The sequence below is a fragment of the Littorina saxatilis genome, linkage group LG7 (assembly GCF_037325665.1).
Source record: "Littorina saxatilis isolate snail1 linkage group LG7, US_GU_Lsax_2.0, whole genome shotgun sequence".
Taxonomy (NCBI): Eukaryota; Metazoa; Mollusca; class Gastropoda; order Littorinimorpha; family Littorinidae; genus Littorina; species Littorina saxatilis.
Window position 1 is genome coordinate 4,050,201 of NC_090251.1, and position 18,938 is coordinate 4,069,138.

General features: G+C 45.1%; 1 protein-coding gene and 1 long non-coding RNA gene across 3 annotated transcripts in view; both read right to left on the bottom strand.

Moving 5' to 3' along the window:
* The window catches only part of LOC138970496 (uncharacterized), an 8,290-nt gene extending 8,260 nt beyond the window's left edge, over positions 1 to 30 (bottom strand). Inside the window, exon 1 of one of the 2 annotated variants that reach the window (XM_070342952.1) lies at positions 1 to 30. This exon is cut by the window's left edge and continues 1,973 nt beyond it. The gene's annotated coding sequence lies outside the window, so the exon portion shown is untranslated. The other variant, XM_070342951.1, reaches the window with a different exon arrangement.
* Positions 31 to 15,118: 15,088 nt separating this feature from the next.
* Positions 15,119 to 18,283, bottom strand: LOC138970497 (uncharacterized). The gene is made up of 3 exons (XR_011456970.1): positions 17,786 to 18,283; positions 16,753 to 16,877; positions 15,119 to 15,425 (listed from the first exon to the last, which is right to left on the bottom strand). It is a non-coding gene; the product is annotated as an uncharacterized lncRNA (long non-coding RNA).
* Positions 18,284 to 18,938: the final 655 nt, after the last annotated feature.

Genomic DNA, 18,938 nt, shown 5'->3' on the forward strand with positions numbered 1-18,938 from the left:
GTCACAACGACACTGACAGAGCTGTTAGTAAACGCTACGTCACGGGCAGTGAATGCACGTCGCCACACGCACCTTGCCCCCCCCCCTCCCTCCGCCCCCTTTGTGCAGACCGACGTACCTGTGAGTGGTTGTACCCTGTAGGATTCACAGTGCACGGCTTGATATGACTAGACTGGAAGGGTCCTTGCAAGTGCGGGAACATTCTGTTTGCAACTTAGAAAATCTTCTCTTTTTCTTTGTTCAGCGGTGTTTTTTTTTATGCAATGGTTTTTATTCAATTCAACGCGTGACTCAGGGCGGGGATGTAGCTCAGTCGGTAGCGCGCTGGATTTGTATCCAGTTGGCCGCTGTCAGCGTGAGTTCGTCCCCACGTTCGGCGAGAGGTTTATTTCTCAGAGTCAACTTTGTGTGCAGACTCTCCTCCGTGTCCGAACACCCCCGTGTGTACACGCAAGCACAAGACCAAGACTTAGTGCGCACGAAAAAACCCTGTAATCCATGAGGGCCCCAAAGGGTTTAAAATCGTGATCGTGATTGGCGTTTTTTGACCTTTCTGTGACCGTGATTGCCAAAATTTCCATTTCTGTGATCGTGATGGGACTTTGCCCGTGATTCGTGATGACAAAAAAATCAAGTCCCGTGATCGTGATCGTCATTTGTTTTCGTGATCGTGATGGGCATTATTGCAAAGCATTTTATTTTCAACGTACATTTTCACAGCTGTATCACTCTATGATCCTCTATTCGTCAAGGTGTTTGTGATCGTGAAAACAAAAATCAAGGTAACTGTGATCGTGAAAGCTAAAATTTCCCTTCCCGTGATCGTGATGATACCCCCCCTTTGGGGCCCTCATCCATGTCAGAGTTCGGTGGGTTGTAGAAACACGAAAATACCCAGCATGCTTCCTCCGAAAGCGGCTTATGGCTGCCTAAATGGCGGGGTAAAAACGGTCATACACGTAAAAGCCGTGGGAGTTTCAGCCCATGAACGAACAAACAAACAACGCGTGACTCGCTTAGATGAGGTGTCTTATCGACTTTACACATGGTTAATATGTACGCAGTAAAAAAATTTTCAGCCCTTTCTGTAACCCGTGTTGTCTTGTGGATTAAGAGAAGAAGATGGTTTGTTGAATGTGGCCATTAATTCTACACAGCAGCCTTTTCGTCTAAACATTTTGTTTGCCTTTCTACTGAGTGGTATAGATACATTACAATCTCGTGGTTCAAAACAGCGAGGGAACGATCCTGCCGTACGCTAAGTCTTGATCCAGAAAGTCTGTGAAATGTGACGCCGTTACTTTGAAGAGTGTTTTGTGCTTTCTGTGGCCGCCATTGAACGTTGAACTTGACTGAACGCCGTAACACCGTGTCTCTGCCTGGTGTCATCCCAACCTGCCGCTTCCCAGCCTGCCGTATCCCACCCTGCCGCATTCCAGCCTGCCGCACCCCAACCTGCCGCACCCCAACCTGCCGCATCCCACCCTGCCGCACCCCAACCTGCCGCATCCCACCCTGCCGCACCCCAACCTGCCGCATCCCACCCTGCCGCACCCCAACCTGCCGCATCCCACCCTGCCGCACCCCAACCTGCCGCATCCCACCCTGCCGCATCCCACCCTGCCGCACCCCAACCTGCCGCATCCCACCCTGCCGCACCCCAACCTGCCGCATCCCACCCTGCCGCACCCCAACCTGCCGCATCCCACCCTGCCGCATCCCACCCTGCCGCACCCCAACCTGCCGCATCCCACCCTGCCGCACCCCTACCTGCCGCATCCCACCCTGCCGCACCCCAACCTGCCGCACCCCACCCTGCCGCATCCCACCCTGCCGCATCCCCAACCTGCCGCACCCCAATCTGCCGCACCCCAACCTGCCGCACCCCAACCTGCCGCTCCCCAACCGTTACAATCTTCAACCAGAGGAGCGCAACACACACACACAGACACACACACTCGCACACACTCACACACACACACAAACACACACACTCACACACTCACACACACACACACACACACACACACACTCACACACACACACACACACACACACACACACCGACACGCACACATACACACACTCGCACGTGCAGAGTGAGAGAGTGACATTTGTGTTTGTTTGTTTGTTAGGCTGTTTGGATACGGCAGGGTGGGATACGGCAGGGTGGGGTGCGGCAGGTTGGGGTGCGGCAGGGTGGGATACGGCAGGGTGGGATGCGGCAGGGTGGGATACGGCAGGGTGGGGTGCGGCAGGGTGGGATGCGGCAGGGTGGGGTGCGGCAGGGTGGGGTGCGGCAGGGTGGGGTGCGGCAGGGTGGGATACGTCAGGGTGGGGTGCGGCAGGGTGGGATACGGCAGGGTGGGATGCGGCAGGGTGGGATACGGCAGGGTGGGGTGCGGCAGGTTGGGGTGCGGCAGGGTGGGATGCGGCAGGGTGGGATACGGCAGGGTGGGGTGCGGCAGGGTGGGGTGCGGCAGGGTGGGGTGCGGCAGGGTGGGATACGGCAGGGTGGGGTGCGGCAGGGTGGGGTGCGGCAGCGTGGGATGCGGCAGGGTGGGATACGGCAGGTTGGGGTGCGGCAGGTTGGGGTGCGGCAGGGTAGGATGCGGCAGGGTGGGAGGCGGCAGGTTGGGGTGCGGCAGGCTGAGAGGCGGCAGGGTGGGGTGCGGCAGGGTGGGGTGCGGCAGGTTGGGATGCCGCCCTCTGCCTTCATGCAGCTAGTGTGACTTGGAGAGTGTCTCAACTGTAGGCACTATTGAACGTTGAACTTGACTGAACGCCATAACACCGTGTATCTGCCTTCATACAGCTAGTGTGACTTGGAGAGTGTCTCAACTGTAGGCACCATTGAACGTTGAACGTGGCGAGGTGCGGCAAACCATTGAACGTTGAACGTGGCGAGGTGCGGCAAACCATTGAACGTTGAACGTGGCGAGGTGCGGCAAACCATTGAACGTTGAACGTGGCGAGGTGCGGCAAACCATTGAACGTTGAACGTGGCGAGGTGCGGCAAACCATTGAACGTTGAACGTGGCGAGGTGCGGCAAACCATTGAACGTTGAACGTGGCGAGGTGCGGCAAACCATTGAACGTTGAACGTGGCGAGATGCGGCAAACCATTGAACGTTGAACGTGGCGAGGTGCGGCAAACCATTGAACGTTTAACGTGGCGAGGTGCGGCAAACCATTGAACGTTGAACGTGGCGAGGTGCGGCAAACCATTGAACGTTGAACGTGGCGAGGTGCGGCAAACCACTGAACGTTGAACGTGGCGAGGTGCGGCAAACCATTGAACGTTGAACGTGGCGAGGTGCGGCAAACCACTGAACGGTGAACGTGGCGAGGTGCGGCAAACCATTGTACGTTGAACGTGGCGAGGTGCGGCAAACCATTGAACGTTGAACGTGGTGAGGTGCGGCAAACCATTGAACGTTGAACGTGGCGAGGTGCGGCAAACCATTGAACGTTGAACGTGGCGAGGTGCGGCAAACCATTGAACGTTGAACGTGGCGAGGTGCGGCAAACCATTGAACGTTGAACGTGGCGAGGTGCGGCAAACCATTGAACGTTGAACGTGGCGAAGTGCGGCAAACCATTGAACGTTGAACGTGGCGAGGTGCGGCAAACCATTGAACGTTGAACGTGGCGAGGTGCGGCAAACCATTGAACATTGAACGTGGCGAGGTGCGGCAAACCATTGAACGCTGATCGTGGCGAGGTGCGGCAAACCACTGAACGTTGAACGTGGCGAGGTGCGGCAAACCACTGAACGTTGAACGTGGCGAGGTGCGGCAAACCATTGAACGTTGAACGTGGCGAGGTGCGGCAAACCACTGAACGTTGAACGTGGCGAGGTGCGGCAAATCATTGAACGTTGAACGTGGCGAGGTGCGGCAAACCATTGAATGTTGAACGTGGCGAGGTGCGGCAAACCATTGAACGTTGAACGTGGCGAGGTGCGGCAAACCATTGAACGTTGAACGTGGCGAGGTGCGGCAAACCACTGAACGTTGAACGTGGCGAGGTGCGGCAAACCATTGAACGTTGAACGTGGCGAGGTGCGGCAAACCATTGAACGTTGAACGTGGCGAGGTGCGGCAAACCATTGAACGTTGAACGTGGCGAGGTGCGGCAAACCATTGAACGTTGAACGTGGCGAGGTGCGGCAAACCATTGAACGTTGAACGTGGCGAGGTGCGGCAAACCACTGAACGTTGAACGTGGCGAGGTGCGGCAAACCACTGAACGTTGAACGTGGCGAGGTGCGGCAAACCATTGAACGTTGAACGTGGCGAGGTGCGGCAAACCATTGAACGTTGAACGTGGCGAGGTGCGGCAAACCATTGAACGTTGAACGTGGCGAGGTGCGGCAAACCATTGAACGTTGAACGTGGCGAGGTGCGGCAAACCATTGAACGTTGAACGTGGCGAGGTGCGGCAAACCATTGAACGTTGAACGTGGCGAGGTGCGGCAAACCATTGAACGTTGAACGTGGCGAGGTGCGGCAAACCATTGAACGTTGAACGTGGCGAGGTGCGGCAAACCATTGAACGTTGAACGTGGCGAGGTGCGGCAAACCACTGAACGTTGAACGTGGCGAGGTGCGGCAAACCATTGAACGTTGAACGTGGCGAGGTGCGGCAAACCATTGAACGTTGAACGTGGCGAGGTGCGGCAAACCATTGAACGTTGAACGTGGCGAGGTGCGGCAAACCACTGAACGTTGAACGTGGCGAGGTGCGGCAAACCACTGAACGTTGAACGTGGCGAGGTGCGGCAAACCATTGAATGTTGAACGTGGCGAGTTGCGGCAAACCATTGAACGTTGAACGTGGCGAGGTGCGGCAAACCACTGAACGTTGAACGTGGCGAGGTGCGGCAAACCATTGAACGTTGAACGTGGCGAGGTGCGGCAAACCATTGAACGTTGAACGTGGCGAGGTGCGGCAAACCATTGAACGTTGAACGTGGCGAGGTGCGGCAAACCATTGAACGTTGAACGTGGCGAGGTGCGGCAAACCATGGCGGCTTTGTGTTGATTGTGAAGGTGAAAAATGGAAACACATTTCCTTTGGATTCAATACAGACCCTGTTGGCCGAACGGACACCCGAGCTGCAAAAATATGAAGCTCGGGTGTCCGTTCGGCCAACAGCCAATAAAGTAACCATTTCAGCACTGACCCAAGACGACCCAACCCGGTCCCTAGCCCATTTCAGGTCTCCTCTAGCAGCCGGCAGCCAGCTGTCTACATCCCCTCCCCCCCCCCCACCCCCTGCATTTTTATTTTTTATTTTCATACAAAGCCGGGTTTTCCCGTGTAACATGCCCCTAATGGCTTTGCCGTGAGGGCGTAAAACTTTCACTTTCTCTCAAAAACCAGTTGGAGACAAAGCAAGTTTGACAGGGTCTAGTGGTATCCGTGCTGGCTTGTCCCACGAACTGAAAAACTAAATAATTCTTTACATGGACCAAGATAGATTTTGAGTCTGGACAAGAGCAAAGCGCTGTTTTTGAGAACTCATCTGGGGTTTCATATCATTTCCATACACAAAGCACAATGACCACCATTGGAGTTTTTCTTTCACATGTACACATTTAAGAAAATGAGCAGAAGAGCTTATTGATGCCTTTTAGAACGCCTCTGCAAAACTGTTTCAATTAACCATTGCTGCCAGGCTTCAATAACTGAAAAGGGTGTCATATCAAGGGAAGGAAATAGAATATTTCCAATACAAATTATATTGAACAGATCTTCACTAACTATTACCGTTACAATCTTCAACCAGAGGAGCGCAACACACACACACACACACGCACCTATATGTGTGGATGGTTACCTAAGAGGCGGCACTGGGTGCAGTGCCTTTCTAGTGCACTTGCACTACAACAGCACTGGGTGCAGTACTCGCTCCGGCATCGAAGAATTTTGCACTAAAAAATGCACAAAATTTGACCTATTTCGTCGCCTATAGAGGACGGAAAGAATGTCATTTTGAACATTGTTATGACATTCTTTCCGTCAAAAAAGTCAATTTAACGGTGTTAAATGAAGCGACCATCCACACAATTAGGTTGCCATCCAGAGTTTAAATTGCCATCCACGTGTGGATGGTTGCCTTATGGTGATTTAGGCAACCAAACCTGTGGAAACATGGGTACACACGCACACACACACACACACACACACACACACACACACACACACACACACACACTCACACACACACACACACATACACTCGCACACACTCACACACACACACACACACACACACACACACACTCACACACACACACACATACATACACACACACACACACTCACACACACACACACACACACACACACACACACACACACACTCGCACGTGCAGAGTGAGAGAGTGACATTTGTGTGTGTTTGTTTGTTTGTTAGGCTGTTTGGCTGGTTACTTGGTTGGTTGGAAGGCTTGGTCAAAGTCAAAAGTTGTAGCTAGCAATAGACCAGCGGATCCCTCCCTCCTTCCCTCCCTCCCTCCACCCCCCTCCCCCACCCCCATCTCCCACCCCCCCCCCCCCCCCCGGGTGAAATGTAGTCGTTGTTAACACATTTGTGAACCTAATTTCCCACACAAAGCCTCTAGACAGATTGCAAATGAATTCCACAACCCGGGGAGGTAGTGTTTGGTGTGAATAAACTCTGAACGATGCCACAAACGGAACGCGCGGAATATTATTCCTGTATACATACTTGGGAGAATCCAGGGGCTGCTACTTCACTTGGCATAGCACTGGGCTTGTGATGCTTGGATTCGGGTTCGAATCCAGACCAGGACGGACACGGGTCAACTTTATGTTCAGACTCAGATACGGTAACTATGTCCCACCCCGTGTCACCACAGTGGCACGTAAAAGACCTCGGTCATTCTGTCACAAATTGAACACGCACACACCTGAATAGCGCGACTCTTGTTGTCGCTAGCTTACTACTGGGAGGAAGCGACCCGAATTTCTCAGCAACGTGATAATTCAGAACTGGAATTAAATGATCAATCCATGTATTAAATAAGAATAAGTAGTTGGCTGAAATACACACATTCATTTAAACACTGTCACGTGTTGTGAAAGCGACCTTGCTGCATTATGTTAGAATCATTGATTTTTTTGCTCCTGAGTAAACATGAACTGTTTCATTGCTAGCAGGCAGTCAGTGAGTATTTAGGAATATTTGAACAGCTTGGCAAACTTTCTCCACTGTTTGGAACTGTACCGTAAAGTACCGAGTATAAGCCCACCCCCCCTCTGCACGAATTTCGGACAAAAGTGGGGGGTGGGCTGATACTCGGTACTTGACCCTATGCACGAACATATTGTTCATTGCAATGGAGACAAGATTCATATAATGATACCATCTGGTATGTAAAGTGTTATGTTTGTTCAAACTAAAGCAAATATGTGAAACAACATGAAGATATTTTGTGTATTATAAAATTGTTAAACTCGCAGACAGACATACGTAAGGCTTACACACCATCACTCGTAAATGAACACATTGAAAGCATGTATATTCGACAAAAACGGCTTTTATTTAAAAACAACTTGAAAAACCTGACATCCTCAAAATCTGCCGGCACCCTCTGGTTACTGGACGTACAGAGGCGAATGGATACATTGTGCCGTTTTTTCCACCTTTGTAGCCACATGTTTGACGCATCAAAGTCTTGAAGTTTCAAACCCGCCCCTAACTGTCGCGCTTTTCTCTGCAAGTCTTTTTTTCTAACAACTCGCCCTTAGCTTCTTTCTTCTTGTAGAAACTCAAAAAGTATCACCTCCAACTCCTCCGACTTCACAGTCCGACAAGGGTGCAGTTTCAACTTTCGCTTTTCTCTGCCAGTTTCATGCTGCAGAAGGACATCTCTGTTAGCTCGCCACATCCTAATTTGTTTTCTGTCCACACCAAACTCTTGAATTCTACTGAGTAAGATTTTCGCTTCGGCATTTTCTTGGAAAGAAGCGCCAAAAGCAAGGGGAAGAAACTCTGACACGACATTCTTCGGCATTTCTTTTTTCTCTCCCTGTTCTCGATTTTTCGTTTATTTTTTTTAACCATGCAAAAGGGGGGGGGGGGGGGGGGGCGTTTACTCAGTACTTCACCTTTTGCACGGATTTTGCTCCAAGGTGGGGGATGGGCGTTGACAATGTTATGGGCTTATACTCGGTACTTTACGGTACTTTACGGTATATGCTTGGAAAGACGCCACACGGATAAGCTGTTAGCCATGAAATGAATCGAATGCTTTCTTATAAAGATTCAACACAAACTGTTTCAATACGCTTAGAAAAACGTCAAAGCAAGTTACTGCGGGTAACGATCCTAACACTGATCGACATGCAGGGTTGTAGCGTGTCCAGACACGAGAGTGTTGCACACTGTCTTCAGGACTTGCCTGGCGTGTCACCTTCATTCGTATCTCACAGTGACGTTTGTTGTGTATCTTTTACATGTATGGATTTAACTGTGGCTTGCATATATTATTCATCTTTGAGTTGTTGAAATATAAAATAGTAGTAAAGAGAATAATACTTTCCCACTTAAGCGATAGCAACTGACAGAAAGAGAGAAAGAGAGAGAGAGAGAGAGAGAGAGAGAGAGAGAGAAAGAGAGAGAGAGACATAGAGAGAGAGAGAAAGAGAAAGAGAGACAGAGAGAGACAGACAGACAGACAGACAGAGACAGACAGAGAGAGAGAGAGAGGGGGAACAGAGACAGAGAGAGGGGGGAGGGAGAGAGGAAGAGAGAGAGAGAGAGACAGAGAGAGAAAGGGGGAACATAGAGAGAGAGAGAGAGAGAGAGAGAGAGAGAGAGAGAGAAGGGGGAGGGAGAGACAGAGACAGACAGACACACAGAGCGAAAACGAGAGAGAGAAAGAGAGAGAGACAGAGAGAGAGAGAGAGTCAAAGAGACAGACAGACAGACAGACAGACAGACAGACAGAGAGAGGGGGAACAGAGAGAGAGAGAGAGAGAAAGAGAGAGAGAGACAGAGAGAGAGAGACAGAGAGAGACAGAGAGACAGAGAGACAGGCAGACAGAGAGAGGGGGAACAGAGAGAGAGAGAGAGAGAAAGAGAGAGAGACAGACAGAGACAGACAGACAGACAGACAGAGAGAGAGAGAGGGGAGGGAGAGAGGAAGAGAGACAAAGCGAGAAAAGGAGAAAAGGAGAGAAAGAGAGAGACTCGCTTGACCCCTACCCTGTTTATGAACAAATAAAACAATAAAACGATCGGATAATATTCACTAATCGTACAGCCAGTAAAATATCCTCCACGAATCTGACTTTCTTGTTGATATACCTTATCTGGTTCACATATAATAGGACAATTTGAAAATGATGACAAATCACTTGCAACAGTGGGCGCGAACGAGTTGCGTTTCTTTCGCCGGGGACTGTACACACTGTGTGGTCCTTTTGACACAGTTGACTATTGGAATTGTTTGGGGTTTCTAAAGCCGTCATACCTTTCTGACGATTGATCGGCGTGACAAAAAGTAGCTTTCTTGTAAAGAATCAACACACACAGTTTCAAAACGTTAAAGTGTAACTAAACAGACATTTTGAAGTGTCAGCTTTACTGAATTGCTTTATGTTTTGTCCAAGTATAGACCTGTAGAAGCGATACTGGACGATTTTTCCAACGTTTACTGTGTTTTCTGATTTACTACGATTTTTTAAAAGTGTTGAACCCATTTCAGTAGTGGAATGCATGAATGGAGACTATTATAGTTAGCAACTAAACGTAGGTTCGAACTACGCAGTTCGTAACTACAGATTTAGTCAGTCTGCAATGCATGAGAGCGAACTTGGTCGAGACTAGTTAGTTACCAACAAAAAGAGTAGGTCATAACTTTCAAGTGACGTCACGGGGAATCCCCGTCACTGCGCAGGCGCGGTGAACTCTTCACCTTCGAAAGTGGTAAACAAACCAGCATGGGATTGGGAGCATGGTAACAGTGCGAACTTGAGTGGTTGATCGATGCAATATTATTTTGGCGAGCAAACAAGACAAACATAAGCAGAACACAAATGTTTCTCTCAGTTCTTCCGCACATTACGAGAGCTAAAACTGCCCGGGGAGATGTACGCAGCATATAGGCTGAGTCAGTGTCGAAGATTTGAGTGATGGCTCAGTCGGTATGTCCTGGGTCTATGGTCCTGGGAAAAGGTCCGTGTCCCTCATACTGATTGTGCATTTTAAAGCAAAGCTGGAACTTTGTAACAGACAATGATGTATGGCTGTATTTAAGTTTGTGTTTCAATTTATGGGAGCGAAACTGACATTTCTGAACTGAAAAGGGTCGTGTTTTGTGGAGTTTAGAGTTGTCAGTAGAGACCGAGTAATCGTTGAAGAGAAATAATTGCATGGTTCACCGATGGAGAGTTAAACGACCATAAAACCGCACCACAGGTATGTCACGAAGCTGTCTAAGTTCTACACTATACAACAAAAGAAAATTGAATGAGGGAATCAAGACAATAGATCAACTCTCTCTCTTTCTTTCTCTCAGTCTCTATCTCTCTCTCTCTCTCTCTCTCTCTCTCTCTCTCTCACACACAGGCATACGCACACACTAACACACACACACACACACACACACACACACACACTCACTCTCTCTCTCTAAACCGCTAAGAGGGAGGGACAAAGTTGAGAACAAGAGTGCCAGATAAAGGAAGGAATGTAATTTGGAGCGATCATTAAACAAATTAAGAAACAAGCAAGTTAGCAAGCAAATCCTTGAAAATGTGTGATGTCATACAAAAGGAGCCAACAACGTTTTGGCCTGGTGTTCTACTTACAAAATAAACTAGTAAAAGAATTGTGAGATGTAAAGAGAAAAGATTAACTGGAAACACTACCGAATTACAAGACATCATCAGTGATTTGAATCATGCACTTATGATTTTCTTCCTTTTTTCCAGATCGGGTAGAATACTTTATGTCAGTGACATATTTAAATGATTGTAATTTTGTGCTGGTCTTTAACATGAATAATTAGATACAATGAATACATTATTCAATGAGTAGGAAGTGACAATATTTCAATGTGTATGATCTTGTTTGATGAATGCCGCAAACACTCTGAGAAGTTCTTCTAAACAAGCAAAGAAACAGAGGTAATGAAGTTGGATACTGAGATGACTATATTTTGTAACTTAGACACTCTGTCTATAAGGAAGCTAGCTGTTGCTTGAACATCATTTGAAAATTAATCTGCGCCAGTTTAAATGTATTGCTTCGGTATGGTAGAGCTGATCATCAAAATGCATCTCATGTGTGAAATTTTAGCTTTGATGTTGCACTGACTTCAGAAGACTAACCTGTTTCGTGAGTAAAAACTGCAAACATTTCAAGCTGACAAGAACAGAACGATGTTAAAATATAAGATATGATAAGGGAAATGTGAAGGCTAAATTAAACAAGGAATGAAATTGTAACCCACTCTGTACAAGTGGCGCGTTTTGCTGCATTGATCATCTTTTATTCTTTCATGTGTTCTTTTGAGTTTCCGACAACATTTGTTGTGTCATTGTGTATGAACGTTTTAATTTAAATGATGATAAACAATGATTGCATATTTTGTGTAAACGATTTCGCTCAACGTCTCAGATGTGGCATGCAGGCTTCACGTGGAATAAGACCCTCCCTCCACTTTAACATATACCAGCTGTCAAAAACACGTGTGTTTACTTTGAAGTGTTGGAATGTTTGATCAATTAATTTGTTTAACTTCTACTGGCATCAATCCGCAAAATGTATTCATTCAAACATTCCAACTTTGCACATGACCCAGTCATAATGTAAATGTTTGGTATGCATCAAAGTGTATAGATGGCCTAACCTCATGTAAGAGCCCATGCAGATATAAAATAGTAAGCCAAACTTGGCGTTTGAAAGAAGAACGGTGCCTTGAAACTGACAGCAGCAACAACAACAACAATTTAATCATCCACAATCACAGTGACACTCATCTTTTCCCCCCATCCAAACCACCAGCCATCCTCTCACTAAAAACCAAAACAAACTCCCCAACACACACACACACACACACACACACACACACACACACACACACACACACACACACACACACATTAAAACACATAGAGAATCATGAGATTTGTTTGTTTGTTTATTCATCCTTTAGAATGTTTCTTTAGCCACTGAGCCAACTATAATACTCGTCATAAAAAGTAGGCAGATGCGTTTGAGGGCAAATCTTTATGATGAGGCCGTTTATTAAAAAGAAACAAATACAGGTTGACCCAAAAACAATGCAACCCACAAAAAAGTTAATAACTTCTACATTTGTGGACATAAACTTCAGCCTATGCATGACCCTTCTACAAAGTGACAATTTTGAAGATCAAATAGGGAGACTTTTGTGCAATTTTAAATTAAGTTCCCAATTTCGGGGATCGACTCAACGGTACGAGTTTTAAAATTGAGCGGTAGCCAAACTTGCCCGATCTAAGCGCCCAAGATTGTAACATTCGGGGCAATTGGAATCACGAAAGTATACCTTAATCAACATTCAGACCTGGGAATCCCTGTTTTGCACTTGGAGAATTCTCAAACAAACTTGGTGTATTTTTTTTAAATGAGCGTACTCCACATTTAAACATGATTCACACGCGTCTGTCACACTGTCAATTAAGGTTACTATTTTGTAATCATGAATCAAAGTACTGGATCTGCTTTGGGTTGCGCTTGTGAAGGAAAGTAGTCTAGAAATATTACTCGTTTCATTTGTTTTTCCACTGGATAGTATTCTAGACACCCCCCGCGGGTTAGGGGGAGTCCCATATTGGTTGGGACGAGAAAGAATTTGCCCGATGCTCCCCAGCATGTTGTAAGAGGCGACTAACAGATTCTGTTTCTCCTTTTACCCTTGTTAAGTGTTTCTTGTATAGAATAAAGTCAATGTTTGTAAAGATTTTAGTCAAGCAGTATGTAAGAAATGTTAAATCCTTTGTACTGGAAACTTGCATTCTCCCAGTAAGGTAATATATTGTACTACGTTGCAAGCCCCTGGAGCAATTTTTGATTAGTGCTTTTGTGAACAAGAAACAATTGACAAGTGGCTCTATCCCATCTTCCCCCTTTCCCCGTCGCGATATAACCCTTCGTGGTTGAAAACGACGTTAAACACCAAATAAGGAAAGAAAGAAAGAAAGCTGTCCGAAGGAATTGAGTTCTTATCGGACAATGCCAGCGCTTAGTTCAAAACGATAGGACATCTGATCGCCATGCGGCTATGTGAATCGGACATCTGAGCCTCTAAATCGGTCTATGTCCGATGTCCGACGCCTAACGACATCCCTGCATTCCCCAAACCTATTCAGAAAACAGATTGGGTTTATATGACATAGTGTCTATACAGTGGAACCTACAACACCGACACCCCGCAAAATCAAATTCGCAAAATCAATGTTCCCGCGTTAAAATTGACAAAAAATCAGAACTGTCAAAACAAAACATTTTCTGCACGTCAATAGAAAAACCAATCAAATCTGCATCCAAATCAGTCAGTTTTGTTCACATATCTGGTCTAACACTGACATTAAGGCATGTTGATTGGTGTAGGTGTCATTCCTCTGAGAAGCTGTAAAAGGTGGTTTTTGAGGACGTTTTAGTGGGTAATGAGACAAAAACCGGTACGTTTTCGTAACTCCTCAACGCATTGCCTTCAACGTTGCGGTGATTTGTGCTAACACATGTGGAAAAGTTCATACGGATTTTAAAGTCATTTGAGACATTAGGTCTGCTGTTAGTTGATATGCCAGAAAGAGTTCTTAAATTGATAGTAGGTCTTTGCTGACTCATTGAAAAACAATTAATTTGTTGTTATCTTCAAGAACAATAACAGATGCGCCACACAATTAAATTTCATGTACATATTTTATCAGACATTGGCGTTATGAGGATTTCAACGGGAAAATTAATCTTTAAGAATTTGACTCATTCAGAGCGCTGAGCGCAAATGTCGGCCTACGCCTAGCAAAGCTCACGGCTGACACGCTCAACTGATCATGGCTCTTGAAAGAGCATTTTCCAAGAATGTGTGTGTGCGTACAAGTGCGCTGTGAACAGTCATAGTTGAAGATGTATGAAATTAAAGGTAAATTGAAGCTTTCATTTTTCTTTATTCATGCTAAAAATTTTTTACAATTTCAGTTTATTGGACAGGGTACATTTTTATTTTTAAAATTCGTTCTGGCATGTCGCAAAAAAGCAGAACTAATATCTCACATGACTTGAGATTTCGTGTGTAGGCCCCTACTTAACGACATGTGTTAGCCCAAATCACTGACAAGTTTTAAGACAATGCGTTGAGGAGTTACTGAAATGTACAATTTGTTGGTCTCATTTTTGTACTTAACGACATGTGTTAGCACAAATCACTGACAGTTTTAAGACAATGCGTTGAGGAGTTCTGAAATGTACCATTTTTGGTCTCATTACCCGCTAAAACGACTTAAAAAAAACTGCCTTCTGAGAGGATTGACAACTACACCGCTCAGCATGCCATAGCATTCATGTTAGACAAGATATATGTGAACAAAACTGACTGTTTTGGATACAGATTTGATTGTTCTGTTTAATGACATGCAAAACATGTTTTGGTTTAGTTGTTCTGATTTGTGTTGTTGATTTTAAAGCCATATGTACTCGATGACTATACACGCTAATTGCTTTACCAACAGCTGGAGACATGCTAAATTAAGTTCCCTGCAAAATATTGTGGTCTAGGACCCCTTCAATGTTGAGATATGTTAATTTTCATTTTGATCTGGATCGTCCTATTTACAGATTTGCCAACAGAGGTAGCGTTGACGCAAGGGAAATAACTCCGCGTCTTTGTTTACATCCAAAGTTTTTGAGACTCTAAAACAAGCTGTAATGCATGTATATGGTCCGCGCATGGCGACATATCGTCATTACATGGTCTTATGGTGCGTTTGACATCGATTATGGGCAAACTACACTTTGTAAACACGGGAGCGCGTACATATGCCTTTAACACAGGAAGCTTGATTTTGTGAATTTGATTTGGGGGAGGGGGGGTGTCTGTGTTGTAGGTTCCACTGCATAGACACTACGTCATGAAAAACCAATTTCGTTTCTGAATAAAGTAGGGAAATTGATGGCCTTTTCAGTCATATACTTGGTTTTTCAATCAACAGCCTCATCAGTAAGATCTGCCCTCAAACGCATCTGCCTACTTTTTATGACGGGTAGTGTAGAAACCTCTGGAAGCATTCTCAGCCGAATCAGATGGAAAAGCACAGAATGGTGATGGTACTCTGAATTTGATCATCGTCCCCAGCGAACCCAGGAACCAAGCAGCCTTCCCCTGATGTAGCGGTCCTTCCTGAAAAATAAAGAAAACATATATGAGCACGTTCAGTATTCACGGGGATGGGTTTTGGTTAGCGAGGGGAGGGTGTGTGTTGGGGGGAGAAGGTGTGTACGTGTTGAGCAGTGTGTGGGGGGGGGGGGGGGGAAGCACTTGCTCTTCACATGACCATTGGGATCGGGGATGGTGTGTGTGATATTGTAATCTAAACTATTAAAAAAATCTGTGCGTGTATGAACTTTGTGCTCGGCAGAAATGTTTCTCGATTTTAGTCAAAAACAAGTGTGCCCTCAACCCACACACTTTCGCTCTTCAGCATGATCAACGCTATACAGTTTGAGTTTCATTGGGAAATGTGTCTCGATTTCAGTCCAAAACAGAACTTTCAGGATCCAAAGCACTCGCCTGTCAGCCTTTTTATTAAAATACATTCAACCCACCACATTTTCCAGTGATGAAGATTCTGGGGATGTGTGTTTATCCCATTGATTTTGGCCATTTCAGATCTGGCCAGAGTTGTACATGGGATAGGAACATAACTTCACCCAGACACATACAATATTGACACCCTGACAGTCAGTGGCTGCTTTCTGTGCATAGTTGAATTTTGTTTATGAACAAATTTCTCAACGGTCACTAGCAGAAGTAAAGAAGTAAAAAAATTGTTAATCTGAGAGTGGTTTCCACAACAAAATCTAACTCTGAGCAGGAAGAAGCCAGGGTGTTGAATGTAGAAGTATCCGAGTGAACAGATTCATTCTTATTCCATGTAAAAGCCTGGCAAGATCTAGGATGGTGAGCCAAGGGAAGAATAACTGTATGTGCCTTTAAAATAATTCCAGTAAATTAGTAATGATTTCATTTTATCTTGCAATTTTGTTTTACTTTCCTGTGCTGCAATAGTACATTCACACTGTGTAATTTACTTTAAGAATAGTGGCAAAGGATTTGAGAAGAGAAAGAGAACTAAAACCAAGCTTTATGTACCATTTTGTATATTTTTATATGCAAGGATACATACAGATGTAAGAATTTATTTTATACAAAGCCGTAATGTTTTTGTGTCAATAAACGTGCATCTCCTGCCACTACTCTCATATTCAGGTGTAACAAGTGTTGACATAGCTGAATGTATCTATCTAGATTGAAAGTGCATCTAATGTGAAACACAGATCTCTTTACAACACAAAGTACTAAAGTCTGCCAAAAACATCTACACAGCTTCAAACTACCATCACCAGTGCCAATTTACATATCATAAATCAATTTTACAATAACAATTTAATAGGCACAAGCAGATATATTATAGTACTTGGTAGTGGTACAGAAATGTGTAACTTACTCTTCATGGTAGTCTGTAAAGCAGCATGCCCACTCAGTCTGAATCCTCTCCAGATTCCATATATATCTGAAGGCAAGAGCTGTATGAACACTTCATCACACATCATCTCTGGTTTCTTAGGAGGCCTGAAAAGAAACACCATAAAATATTTAATTAACAATAAATAATAACTGTATTAAACCACTCGCACATTGATTCTTTTATCCCCTCTTTCACAATCATAGTTTATACAGCAGCATTTACCTCTGACTCTGTTCATGCATTTGTATCAAGTATTTAAACAGAAAAATAAGTCATTGTTGAATAACCCTTCTAAAATACACAATAGACACACTTTCAGTGGCAGTGATTCAAGTGAAGTCATGGTTTCTTTCTTCATTTGTATACACACACACACAATTATTTGGGCCAGTTAGTGTTACTCTTGGCTTTACACACTTACTATATCAAATTATACATGCATTCAGCTTAGAACACATACTTCTAATGTTGGGAGTGCAGTGTGAGCCATGACATTTACAGTGTAAAAATAAGGATACACAACAGTTTATTCAGAGATAGATTTGCCATTCACTGCAATATATTGTTAGTTGAATGAGATAGATCTACAGCGATGCTTCAATGCATTAGATTTGCTTTGTTTTAGGGTCTACTGTTCATTGCTCCACCGTGGGAAATTCAGTCAACAGTGCACAGTTCCGAAGAAACCGATGCTGCTGTGCATAATCATTGATGCATTGACGATCGTTCATTGTCAATGTCACTGTCAGAAAAACAACAACTGTATCTTTCATCGTCACCACTACACAATGGCTCGTAGGCCTATTTTCCTATGACACTGAACACGCTTTCGGAGACACTCAGACAGTACTGCCTGGCCCATAGATCTAGATCTACCCTTGCTCTCACTTTCTAACAAATGTATTATTGCAATATAATCTGACACACACTCACACACCGAGGCGCGCAAACGAACACACACACCGTGGGACACACAAACTACACGCACACAACGGATGAATCTTGCTCTTACCTGTTGGATGATCCAAACCGATTAAAATCAGCGACAGGAAGATGTACAAGCCAAATTTGTACAGTCGCTGATGTAGAAAGTGGAAATTTAGTCAATATTCATAGCAAATCTCCCGACTCAAGGTAGATCGTGTCCCAAATCAGCTGTGCCGGTCACTTCACGACTTGTATTTGAACCCCCTTCAAAGCGCAATCAATGTTTCAACTTCTTTGTCGACATCATTCTTTGGTTCATGCGTCGGACTGCCGAATATTTGATTTTTTTGTACAGCAAAATCAAAGACTGTCATGGCGGCCGCCATTTGTATTTTTGCAATAGTTCGAAACTAAGGAATTTGGTCCTCCTCGGAGGAGGACCAAATTTAGGCAAGTTAGTCACCAACTTAGGTCGGAACATTTGAAAATATCGTGCCATGCATTGCGCACTAGAGCGATAGTTTCGAACTTTGGATTTAGTTCCCAACTAGCTTGATAGTCTCCATTCATGCATTCCACTACAGATGTACCTGATTATCTGTTCTTGATTTGATACTTCCAAAGAACAAGTGGTACTTTGAGTTCCGGTTTTATGTTTTAACCAATCAGAATTTGGTTCCTAAATAAAATCGTCTGCTGCCTGTCCCAGCAGAGTCGGCAACAAGCACTGCTTGCCACATGTGTGATGTTACCAACAAAAATAGCCATAAATTGGGCAAGGTAGCAATGTAAATGAATTGGATCTAACTAATGTGCTTGTACTGCATCTCTGGCCTTTGAATTCACTCCAAATGTACTGGCTCAGCGTGAGAGGCAACATCCTGACTGGGAGATTATTATTCGAAGAGCATGCTGAAACGGATTGTAAGTACAATATTTTACATGTTCTCGACATTTCTGTTGATCTTTCCTTAACTTTAATTGTTTCCTTGATTTAAAACCCTAGGGCTTGTATTTTCAGTTGTGATACTAAGCACGTATCTTTACCACAGTATCCGATCACTTCACACTTGAATTTTGGAATGATGAAGTGGAATTATTTCTGGATCTAATTTATTCCTTGTTCCCCCCCTCTCGATTCCTTTTTTCGCCACATATGTATTGTCGTGTGAGGGGGTATCTATGCGTGTACTGGCTGATTTTTTTTTTATTTTTTACTTCGGTCAGATACAGAATGA